This window comes from Perna viridis, chromosome 13, assembly GCF_037379345.1.
Source record: "Perna viridis isolate PV_CMFRI_1.1 ecotype Kerala chromosome 13, ASM3737934v1, whole genome shotgun sequence".
NCBI classification, from domain to species: domain Eukaryota; kingdom Metazoa; phylum Mollusca; class Bivalvia; order Mytilida; family Mytilidae; genus Perna; species Perna viridis.
The window spans coordinates 20,645,598-20,659,108 of record NC_142457.1 but is presented as its reverse complement, the minus strand read 5'-3'; the positions used below and the strand labels follow the sequence as shown (position 1 = coordinate 20,659,108).

The window sequence follows — 13,511 nt, the reverse complement described above, 5'->3', positions numbered from 1 at the left end:
TGTAATTAATTATAACTCCCTGTAACATGTACGGTTTTAATTCGCTAGTAAAATTATAAAAACCTTATATAAATTAAAAGAAAAAAAAACTCATTCACTAGTAAGCAGATCCTTTCAGTAAATATAATTATATACAAGGACTTTTATAATAGCCTATCAAAATCCTTTGGTTGTTATATCCAAAAAGAAGTATTAAAAATGATATAATTGGATTAATGTGGATAATTTCCTGCAATATTTTGGTGAAAATGAGGAAATATTATACTATGATACGCCCCTTTTTCTAGACCCCCACCCCTTTTAGAACCCACTTTCAAAATCTCGGTTAAGTTTACGTACGACACTACACAGGCCAGGTGACGAATAGAATCGCCCTGAGGTAATTTTTAAAAAATTAATTGTTTTATGGCTCAGACAGATCAGGTGACTCAACGGGTGACAGGATTGAACTGTCCAATATTGCAGTAGAAGATGTTCGTTCCCTTACAGTTCTGATCATCCGCGTGTATATAGTGTACAAAGGTGCGTTTCTGTTATATACAAGAAGCTTTTACAGATGAGATGATGATAAAGGTATACTAGTATATTCCAACATTACAGTAAAAATCCTTAATTGTATAATTTCAAAATCGCCTACATACATGTAGGGAAACTGAAGCTCTAAAATTTGTCATACCTCTGGTTATAGCTACAATTTATATGATATGCATTAAACTGCATTGTACTCGTACGTGTAATAAGATTCACCCATTCTACTTTTCGAAACATTATACGGTGGAATCTATATGTACAATCTATACCTGGTGTACACTGAACATACTATTTTGTACAGTTCATATTGGTTACCAAGTGTCTACACGTTGAAGTTCAATGAAAGTGTACATTGCGCGTTTTTCGATTCAACTTTTGCGCCAATTGGATAAAAAACTAGTTTAATTGTCCCAACATATTTCCCCGTGGTTGAATTGCGCTTAAAAAGACTGGCACTAATTGTGTCAGTCTACCTGTAAAAGGTAGTGATATCAAATATTTCATAAAAATATGAAAATAAAATAGAAGTTAAGAATATATATCCAAAAAATGCCAAAAAGATGTAATCTTCACTTAAATAGATTTACCTTGTATTGGATCTAGTATTGAAACATCTTTTAAATGGACATTAACTCCGCCCGGATAACTTGCCGGTCCCAAGTCTGGATGTCCCTATCATATGTAAAATCAATTTCAATTCTTCCCATGCGCGGTTGAGCCACGGTGCTTCACACGCCATACAGTAAGGACACAACCCATGTCATGCCAAAAACTGTTTTAAAATATAAGAGATTTCTTCGTGATGTCATCACTTACCTGTGATTTGGAATTGGTTGGCAAAAAATCCCTTGAGTGGCATGGGGCATCAACTTAATATCATCATAACGTTTTCGTTTTTTAAGATAATTGATAAATTCTTTTGGTTCTTTACACTGCCAATAATACTCTTTTTATCCACTGAATTTTAAAATAAATATTCAGTAATTAGACTATGTGAGCATACAAAATTTAAAATATTTTTTAACGATAATACAGGTTTACATATAAATATCATTTCAAATTTATTTTTTAAGTAAGAGAGAAAAAATTTACACACAAAATATGAATTATTTTATCTAAATGAAACATTTTACAGAACCAAAATTGGATATAAAATAACAAAGTTACAAAGTTTTGAAAATTGGGATTCTAATCATGAATTTGCTAATTGTTTATTTCGTTTATTTGCCAACCAATTTGACACTTAATGATATGAAAATTAGTGAATATGACATCACTAATGAGATTGGCGAACTCTCCTATAGTGGTCCAATTTCTATTTAAAGACTCCATGAGCGAATCAATGAAATACCCAAAAAAATGTCATCCTTAAAGATCTGACAAGAATATCATAACATATCCCTCACGAATAAGCCTATTCAACAGTTTAGTTTACTTATTGGGCGAGTGTCGAGCTTTCCGTGCTATGTGTAGAATATTACCGTAAAACAAAGGGTGAGGGACAAACATGAATATTTGTCCATAATAAATGAATGGTTATTAACAAAGTTATCGAAGTGATAAACTCTATATAAGAGTCAAAATGAAAAGTCTGCATAAAATTTAAATGGTATTGTCAAAGTACAACCGGAAAGTTTGTAACCATTGCAATGGTCATCGTCACTCGGTACAGGCATTTCCTTTGGACATTGAGGATTAAACCAGGTTTTATGGCGGCTGTCCTTGGTCCCCTTATAAATTGATTTTTTTAATGTGACATTTGTGCATAAGAAATAATCAAACAAATAGTTGCTTCACATATTTTCCATAAAAGTGAATAGAATGTATCATTTTCATAATTTTCTTGGGTAAATTTAGGGTCCTATGTCAGCTCCTATTTTGTAAATATCTTGATCTGCCACACGAAACACGTACGAAGCCATATTACGGGATGTATTTATTACCTAGATTATAAGTGTCCCCAGCTAAACCGACCACTTCCTGTATATCGTACTTAATTAACAGTAAAACGGAATATCGAGCTGTTAATACCTGTAGTCATTTTCTCGTAATAAACGAAAATTTAAGTTTTACGGATACATTTTGACGGCAGATTTTGATTTTTTAAATTCATTATGAAGATCAAGTCAAATCAATATCTGTATAAGTTAAGTAAGGCAATCATGCTCACCAGTACAATGTTACAACAAACAACAGTACATATCCCAGTATTCTAACAACTGAACAGAAGATGATATACGTTACAAATGCAAATACACAATCATAATCAAAGTAATTAAGTTAAGACTGTAAATACATGGAAAAGGAACCTACATAAATTACGCATCACCTTGAAATTTCCAGTGATTTTGAAATATATGCATGTACTATATTTTGAGAGAGGAGGAGCTTCTAAAATAATAAGGCTAGACATACTGGCGTCACAACTCGATACAAAATGAAATTCATCCTCGACACTTTTCATTGTGCACAAAGCACACTATCTATTTGACATCTCTATACCATAGTAACCCCCAGTTTCAACAAACAAGGAATGTGATGATTATCTTAGTTCACATCTAGTAAGGCATTTTTTTGTAATAAGTCCGTTTTGTTAAATATTTTTGCAGACTTGGTACAAATTCAACAACAAATTTGTACAAATAACGCTTAGGAGAGCCCTGAAAGGTTCCGTTTAGATCAAATGTTAAGTACCAGTCAACATAAAATTCAGACACTGCTAATGGAAAAGTGATTCATGTTGGATATAAAGTAATTCACGGTGAAGAAAAACCTACCAAACAAACGATGCTTCTTTTTCTCTATTTAGCGCAACAAACAAATACAAAACTAAGACTGGTTATGTGGTCAGTAACTGTTTCTAAACAAGAAATAGAATTAAATTGGGTTGGTTTTTGACGTGCTGTCTGATTTTTAGAAAGCCTGGTAAAAAATGTACTTGCGATTAAAATACTACGAGTGTGATAGAACGTTTCCATATGTTGTTACGTTTTGGTCCGTGGTCAAATCATAACTTGTCACATTATACCATAATTCGTTTCTTTCCCCTGTATTTCCAAACTCATTGAGAAACTCTTCGCATGAGAATAAGCACGCGAGAATAAGAACTATCACTGCTTTCAAAATCTTGGATGCAATTAATATTTTAAACTCGTTCTTTCCAAAATAGAAACAGGTTAGTATCATTCATTCCCGAGTATTCAATATTGTCGTTTACTAAACGGAAATAAACGCGAGTTGAAGGATCAGTCAGTCATAACCATTTTACTGCTACAAGTGGGGCTGCATGTACTGGACAACAACAGCAGGTCTCACTTCCAGATAATGTTTACTAAAGCCATGTAAACATGATGGCTTTTCAAAGGGTATGGTCTGGATTAGACACCCCTTTTTTTTGTTGGAATTTTTTTTTCAATATTTTGCCATTTTTTGGGCAAATGTGGCAGAGTCAAACTTCATAGTTTGCATATTTTAAGCAATGATTTGTTATTTATGTACTGCAATGGTAATTCTTCTACAAGTGATGGAATAAATATTGAGTGAAAAATGTGACTAAAACAGTATAAGCAATGACCATTTTTGAATGCTGGAATAATACATTTTGTATATGTTCCATAAGTTTATCTGTGCACACAGTAAGACAAACTAGATAGAGGTAGGTACTGTCTCACATAAGATACAGTACAAATGTTGTTTTTTTTTTGTTGGTTAAAATGTAGATATGGATAGTTATGGGTACAAATGTAACTTGTTTATGTTGTTAATCTTCTGTATTAACAATTCAGAAAGGCTTTAAATTTGAAATTAACAATATAGATATGATCATTTGAAACCATAATAGATTCAGTGCTTCTAGACCCTAATGTAGTACAGAGTTTTGACTTTAGCATTTTAAATATGAAAATACTAGTTTAGTTTTTCAACCTGTCCATCACACACTGAAGATTGGATGCAAGTTTTCATTAGTGGGAATTGGGGTGTCAGATTTCTCGTGTTTGAAGAGAGATTGTGTTACGATTTGGAAATTGTATATATATGGCATATAAGTTATTATATTATATAATATTTTAAAAAATTGGAATATTTGTTTTTGGCACCACTTTTTGCTCTTATTTCTGAACATTGATAAAAAAAAAATGGTGACAGAATTTTGGAAGCCAGTGCAGCCCCTGTTTCAGTTACATGTTTATAACTCCATTTTACTGTCTATATACAGAATCTGAAGGTTATCTAATTTTGAAATAATGCATAATGAGTATAATTTTGTTTTGAAGGTGCTCTATGTTCCTCAAGAGAGATTAGAGGATGCATGAAAGGATTCTTAGTAATGACTCGTAAAAGGTGAGTGACGTATAAAGAACTTGCAAAATTAAATATTAAACCAACTATGTCTGAGGAAAGATAAACAAGCTCTAGCTAGATGTTAAGTTCTGGTAAAAATCACTATTACTTGCTATCAGGAGATATCTCTTTTTATATACAGATGCTTTTGTTATATGATTAAGCCAAAAACAAATATCTTTATTGTGTGAATATTCAATTGCAAATAGAGTTTGTCAAGTCCTATTCTAAAATTATAGTTGAACTGGACCATTATTTTTTAAGCTCTTCTCTTTGCACCACTAACATACCTTGTGTTTCAAAGGTAATCAAGGGAACCAATGTAATAGCGGCAATCAAAGGAATGTAATTCAGGGACAAAGACCAGACATGGAAAACAGACATACACAACAAAGAACATAAAGTAACTAAAATCATACATACAAAGTAACAAAAGCAAATGAGCAACTCAGAATACACTAAACTTGTTACATTTTTTGGAAAGTTCAACGACAGCTTTCTCCACAATCTCTTAATTAATTTTGATTAAACTTACCCCCAGCATGTTGGACTTAACATTGAATGTTACTTATGTGCATTACAAGATAACTGCTTTAAGGATGCTTGCAATGAAAATTAATTAAACTAAATTGAAAGGTACCACATGTATTATCATGCAGAATTGTTTTTCACCATTTCAGGGACCAGCCACCTGCTTGCCTCTATGGTGAATGACTAATTCTGTATATGCAAACTTGATAGCTTATCATATCAGGTATACACTGTTCTTCAGAATTTTTGTACTCCTGCTTTTTGAGACGGGACATATTATGGCATACTGGTGTCTGTCCATCTGTTCTTCATACTTTGCACAATAAATCAAAAGTGCTGCCATGAACTTATATAGAAAGCACTTTATCTGTGTGTCTGTTTGTCTGTTCATGTTATCTTTTAGATGTCTGATTGCAAGTAATTTCAGCTGTTGATATTACAAATGAACATATATCAAGTAAGAAAAAATAAGATCACTGTGATTACAAATAAAATGGTATTGTAAAATATTTTATATATTTTGTTTGCATACAGATTTTTACTTGTTTTATTCTACAGAGACGAGAAAGGAAGCATGTTTCATGGGTTGAAGCTGACCAAGAAGAAAAAGAAGTGCCAAAAAGCTGATTATGGACCTGAATTTAGACTTCCATTAGAATTTTTATAATTTATTTAAATACTAAGATAAAAGTACTGCTCATATAGCATTCTAAGTTTATATTCTTAAACAGCATATTTATAGTCAGAGTGTCTTTGAATATTTTTTTCTATTTCGTTGTTTTACATTTGTGGTTGATAAGTGAATTTTCAAAGTGATTTCATTTCAAAGCTATAAAAGATTAAAAACTTCATCCCAAAACAATACAAAAAACCTCTCTCTTTTAGTCATTCAGCTTTTTTATTCATACTGCGCAGAAGAAAAATGCACTAAGTGAATATGTAAGGCATACACTCTCTATGACTATCATTGTATTTTAACACAAGATATCCCATGGGAGAAAAAAAATCCCATGGGAGAAAAAAATCCCATGGGAGAAAAAAAATCCCATGGGACACAAAAAAATCCCATGAATTTCAAATTGTAACTACAAATGTATTTTAGTAAATATTGTAAAACAAAATGCATTTTATTAAATCCCATGCAAATCTGCATCCAATGGTTACTCACATGCCATGGTAGTGTGAAGAAAAAGCGGCGCAAGATTTGCAATTCAGTGTTTTGCAAATTTAAATTGTCCTGTGTTAATAGCAATATTTAACTATAGTACGTGTGAACCCTTCCCCACCCCACCCCCCCCCCCTCATCAACCATAATATGCTTTTTAGGTACCTTTATGCCTCTCATTTACACCAAAAAAAATAAACTGGAGAATTTTTCAATCTTTTTGGCTACTTTTCATATCTCATTGAGGCAAAAATACCAAATAAGCCATTTTTTTACGTAGGCATAAATACTCTAGGAGTTTTGACATGGAAAAATATGTCAATTCGAGCGATTTTTCGGTGGGGTATGGGTACATTTTTTTCGTTTTACCCCAAAATCCTAAGTGTTACGGCAACTTTCCTGGTACCATTGTAAAGTTGAGACATTTTGCTATATTACTGATTTAGTTTGTTTACAGGAAGACTTAGGGACCGGTCAAAATTTATCGCCACGTAGGACCAGAGCAAATAGAAGTAGAACAGATACTTTTTTGATGTAATGCTTTTGTGGGACACCACTTTTTATACTGATAATATCCATAGGACACATTTACAAACAATTAACTAATTATTTTTTTTATTAACTTTAAAAAAAACGAACTATTATAACAAAATAGTCTACAACATATAAATGCAGTAAAAATACAACTATTTAACATAACTCATTGTAATTGGAATAACTAAATCAGTGGCAGTTCCAGAGTTTTAGGTAAGGGGGATGTTTTTTGACAGGATCAGCGATGAGGATCATGAAGTGTTCCAAATTTGCTAGGGAGGGTTGGCCCCAAGACATTTTTGAAATATTTAACCTCAAATCCTGCATTCTGAGGGTATTTTGAACAATTTCTCAACAATTTTTAAAAATTGCAATTCTCCAAGTGTGGCCCGGGCCCCTCGCCCCCTCTCCTTGCATCCGCCACTGTTTTTGTATTAAAATAGAAATAGCTTGATATCAATACCATATTTGTAAGATTTTTAATACAGTGTATATATTAATATAATATTTTCAAATATAAACTTTATAAGAAAACATCATAGGACATCAACTTTTTTTTCTTACCAAGTTAACATAGGACATCATTTTTGTTCAAGTCTGGGGGTAACAACTTTTTTTAGGCTCTTATTTTTTTTATTATCTCTTTTTTTTTTGCACTGGTCCTATGTGGCGATAAATTTTGACCGGTCTATTAGGCACTCAAACAACTGAGTCACAACAATCTTGGCTGTTTGACCCAGTTGGGTACAAATATAAGGTTATACTGAAAAAGAATGCAATAATATTCTTTGGCGACAAATTGATGGGAGGTATAAAGGTATGTAAAAATCACCATGAAGTTGATGAATGGGAGTACACGGTGGACCCTCCCATCTCATGGACTACTACACATTACCATAGTAAAGTCATTTATGTACATGTATTCAATATTACCCACTGGAGACTATAAAGGTGTTGTATAAAATTTGTGGAGTATTTAAACATGTATACTTGTCTAAATTATGAAACCACGGCGTAGCGAGCCAAATGTTTTTTTAAATGGTTTGCGGAGGTCAGAATATTTATTTTCAATTTACTAGCCAAGATGAGAATATTTATTTTCGATTAACCAGCCAAGGTCAGAATATTTTTTTTCTAGCAATTTGCAAAGTCAGACTTTTTATTTTTTGTCATGTTGAGGCCAGATTATGTATTTCCTAAATAATCAGAGACAAATTATTTATTTTCAAAATCTGCCGGGCCCCCTAATAATCTAATGGTCGTCCCCTTATTACTTTTGAACTTTTGTAAATAAATAGCTCGTGGTCTTTTACTTCATTACTGCTGCATAGACTACAGTATTTCTGTTTTTACACAAACATGCATGTGTGTATATATACATATGGTCAATTTATCGTTCATTCTAACATTGTTCTTTTATACATATAGTCAATGTGTCGTTCATTCTAACATTGTCCTTCTTGCATATTGGAATTGCAGGAGTGGATCCAGGATTTTGTGTTAGTGGGCTGTTCATAGCATTAAGTGCTGGGCGTAGCGAGGAAATACAACTTCTGTATGGGGTAGACATATGAAAATCAAGATTATGTAAAAGGGTCTAGTCGGGTCCGCTTCCCAATGAATCCCCTTCTGTTTTGGGATCACATTTTTTGCTTTGTACTAGATTATATCGTTTGAAGTCTGTCATGCTGACCCAAATCATACACAAGTGCAACATAGTTTAAAACTAGTGTGAATTTTAGTGTTTTCATTATCATAGACTTAACCGACGATGTGGGTTACAGAGGACAGCGTAAGAAAACAAAGAACGAAGATACAATTACAATTATATTAAGCGATTAACCAACGTTGTGGGTTTATATTTTTTATTATAAATTTTGCTGATTGTTTTGCATTATCAATCAAAATAGTATTAAACATGTTGACTGCCGTAGGGCACTGGTATATTTTCTAGTCGCAGTATCTATCGCATGAATTGTCAATATTTACATTGTACATTTGATCAATGAAGTCCGATAATTGAAAAATTTAGGACCCGGTACGGTGGACACATCCCCTTATGGTTTTAGCCCTTTCATAAATATGCATAGTTACATCAATGCAGATCCAGAAATATTGGAAATGGGGTGGTTTTAGACAGGTTTTAGTTCATTAACATCAGTTTTTTTTGTATTTAGAGTTTTCTTAAAAGGAATTATCGGTTAATATGATTAAAACAATGTGCATACTTATTGACAATACTTCTAGATCTACATGTACCATCATCAAGTCCAAATGTCCCTACTTGGTCTCTCTTGATTCATGAAATTTAACTTCTGGAAATTGCTAATGAAATTAAATTTAATCTGTGACAAAATTACAATGCAATAGTCCCAGGCCTGTTCATGCACTAAACGTGTCTTCTTTGAATTTATCAAACGGTCTTACATAATATCACACATTTTTATTAAATGAAAAGTAACTGTCAATATTTTTTAATACATTTTTGAAGAAGTTTAATTTAAATGTATATTACTGTTTTCCTGGTCCATGTACATGTACAACTACATTCAAATCACAAAAGAGCTCAAAGTAATTGCTGTCTTTAGTTTCTATGTTCAGGGGCGGATCAAGGATTTTAGATTGGGGGGGGCACAGTGAAATGTTATTTTAGGTTACATTTTTGAAATATTCTTCTAGAGTGGGTAGATATCTTTTATGGTAAAATTAGCGAGAAACCCCATGCTTTGCAAAATTTATGGGGCGCACCCGTCCTCCACACCCCGCCTGAATCCGCCCCTGATGTGCATGTATTATTGACAAACTGTTGAAACATGTACATTGCACTCTGTTAGTGCAGGCAAAAAATCTATTGATATCTATTGCAATTGTTTTTCTATTATGCAAAGGATGATGAAAAGGAAGATGAAAAGGAAGATGAAAAGCTCTAATTAATCAATTACTAGAAAAGTGTCAGAAGAACATGGAAAATAGTCACCAATGATTGGTTGATGTTACAATATACATGTACAATGTGCATGTATTACATTTATATAGTTTTTCATTGTAGTCCACTACCAGCTACCTCCATATTCTAAAACTTTTCCATATGCTATTCATTTCAGGAGGCAAGAAAACTGGAAGAAAAAAGGAGAAATTGAAACAGGCAGCACAAGCACAAAATGTAACGCAGTATGAATAATTAAATACAGTTGAAGCTCTAAGAAAAACCAAAGTAATCATTCATGTACACACATATACAAATGTTCATGTATCAAGGTAAGAGTTAAGTATGTTTGGACATTAACAAAATGCTAGCAATATGTCATATGTGCATATTGTAATTTAAGCTACATTGTACAATGTACATGTATGAGAAGCAGCCACAAAGGAACTGAAATAAATATTGTTGGTGTATATGAAAATTTGTTTATGTCCCCTTGTTGTTCAATACAGCAACTTATCATTATTGGGTCAGGTTGTGGGTTTTAAATGAATATGGATATATAAACTTAAATTTAAATTGTATTGATTGATTCATATTATCATACATGTACACATACATATAGCTGTGGCTTTGTTGTTGTTTGTTGAGATTTATGCCAACAATACATTGCATTTTCTTTCTCTATCTCAAAATACTCACAATTATTATACTTCAATACATTGGTTTTTAAAGTACATTTTTGTTGTACTGGTACTAATTTAAAGCTTTTTTTCTTCAGAAAATGCAAAACCACATCAAGGCAAAATAGAATATCCATCAAAGAAGATTAAGGCGCTTGCTCTTGACTTTTTGTACAGTGGAGGGATGATACTCATCTACTTACTAACCGTATGCGATTATAAAACATGGATAAAAAGTAGACAACATTATCAGAATGATCTTAATGTATGGGAGGAAATTAAGGTCAAGAAGAATAGTTAGTAGGTCATCTAGATATGACAGACCATGCCCTTAAAACGACAAATATTGTGTAGATATTTGCTCAGTTGCACGTTTGTAAAGTAAAAAACTTAAGCTTATACATGTACAAGTACAATGTAGAACCATTTGATTTTATTATTGATACGTTTTTTTTTCTGTATTTTTGTGACATTAATACTTTCTGGTCTATTTTTGTGACATTAATACTTTCTGGTCTATTTTTGTGACATTAATACTTTCTTGTCTATTTTTGTTGAATCAGGTCATTTAGTTCCATTTGACAGTGTTATTACATTCCATTTTTGTGAGATTTTTAATAAGTGTAATTGAGGGTCATCAAATATTTTTTTTAAGATGCCTGTAGTTTTGGGAATAATTTTTAAATAAAATTGAATTTTTTTTTTCATAATTAAATGGACAATTAATCATGTTTTTATCTATATATATGACAAAAAATTTTTAAAAAAACATGACTGTTTCCACAATGTAGTTGTGCACATGTACTAAGCAAAGGGAGATAACACCAATGACCTGTTTTGAATTTTAATACAATATCATGTAAATTTTGTTAAAAAAAACCTGGTAATCTATTATCTGTGAATTTGTACATTTAATTGTGTAAGCAATTGAAATGTTTATTGCTAATAATTACGTTTTTTCCTACAATAATCTTAAAAAAATAAAATCACAACTTGATTGTTTGTTAATACAATTGTGTACTAGTCAAAGGGAGATAACATCAATGACAAATAAGAACTGACCACATCATCAAAACAATTATTGTTTAAGCAATGTCAAGGTGAATTTGTATGTCTAGATGTAACAATCCTCTGTATAAAATAGACCAATTATATGTTAGAGACATTAATATAGTTCTATTCATCATATCTCTGTTTATGTTATAGTGCTACTATGTATGTATTACTAAAATTTGTATCAGCTTTCTTTATTTTTAGTAGTAATCTTTATAAGGCAATTGAAATGAATTTATTTCTTTTCATAAATTATAAAACATCTCAAAATTAAATAAAGCTTTGATATTTGCTTCTTTTCTTTATATTTATTGATTTTTTTATTGGTGGTTTTTTTTATTTCATTTATTTTAATGGATATAAGCATAACTTTTTTTTTCAAAAAATTATAAGTATAAGCAATGCACTGTTTCTCAGATGCTGTAATCTGTAAGCATTTATTCATTTATCAAATTGATGCTTTTATCAATTGAACATGTCCTTTGATTGACACACATAGGAAAAACAATCATATTCACAAATCAGAATCATTTTTCTTTCTACTATAAAAACAACTTTCTTTACAGCTGTAAAGTGTGTATATTTTTAAACTCATCTTATTATAACTTTAAGTGGCAGCACTTTTAACATAAGCAGTCTTGATAAGACAGCCTCATCTCTGAAACAAATAAAGCAGAGCATTTAAACTGAAGAAGGAGAGATAAATCATTTCTTTTATTGCTCAGTTATAGGTATTGTTTTATAAAGTACATAGGCGAAATTATTTCACATGATTTTCACACGAATTTCACACGATTTTCACCTGAATTGAGCAAATAAACTAAGTGACCGAGTTCACGTGAAATTCGGGTGAATGGAGCCATCAAGTGAAATTCTCAAGAAATGTCATGATGTGAACTCTGCAGAAAGACAAAGAAGTTTGATCTGCATTTTATTATATTATTTATTGATTTGTGATTTGTAATATTATTATATAGGAGATAATTTATTTAATGTCATTGAATGTATTATAATCTTTTCAGAAAAATAAAAAATGGAATGCATTCATGTTTGTTGCTTCTGTTCCATACATAAATACTTTACTTTATTGGTTTGTGCATGGAGATTTCACCATTTTTATTCCCTCACAATTTGGCATATTGTTTTTGATCATTCCACCCTTTTCAACATAATTCAGTACAAAACTGGCAGTCTTTAATTGTGTATGGTTTTGACTTAAGTATGTGATGATCTAAAAAAAATACACATAGTACATGTATGATACATGTAAAGATAGTACTTAAGATACAACAAAACTGCCATAAATCACCTCCTCAAATGTGGCGTTTTTTCAAACACTGTAGGCACATGTATTGATTTGCAATAACACAGAACATTAGAAACATACACATTTCAATTACATATTATTTGCAAATAAATCATTCTTATTTTGGAAATATACTTTCATTTAAATTTGAAATTTAATTGACAATGAAATTTATAAGAGTATATTTTTGATTTAAATCTGATGTTTATTTAAATTTAATATTATGAAAATTATATTAAATTATTAATTTAGAGCAAATATATATTTCAATAAACTACTTCTTTAAAAGCAATTTAATTTATTTAAATGTTAAGTTTATTCAAATTTAATTTTGCCTTTTAAACTAGGATTAAATCTGGGAAATTAATTGTCAAAATAAATTTGTTTTAAATGAAAAGTAAATTATAAATTTTCCACTGCATTTTTTTGTAATGTATTTTCTGC

General features: G+C 31.2%; 1 long non-coding RNA gene across 4 annotated transcripts; it reads left to right on the top strand.

The window, feature by feature from the left end:
* Nucleotides 1–209: 209 nt before the first annotated feature.
* On the top strand, nucleotides 210–12,804 carry LOC148599897 (uncharacterized). 4 transcript variants are annotated; one of them, XR_015917674.1, is made up of 7 exons: nucleotides 211–573; nucleotides 3,141–3,706; nucleotides 4,806–4,872; nucleotides 5,553–5,626; nucleotides 5,962–8,952; nucleotides 10,207–10,360; nucleotides 10,807–12,804. It is a non-coding gene; the product is annotated as an uncharacterized LOC148599897 (long non-coding RNA). The 4 variants fall into 4 exon arrangements; XR_015917675.1 differs by having other exon boundaries at nucleotides 212–573; nucleotides 5,962–8,657; XR_015917676.1 differs by having other exon boundaries at nucleotides 225–573; nucleotides 5,962–6,093.
* Nucleotides 12,805–13,511: the final 707 nt, after the last annotated feature.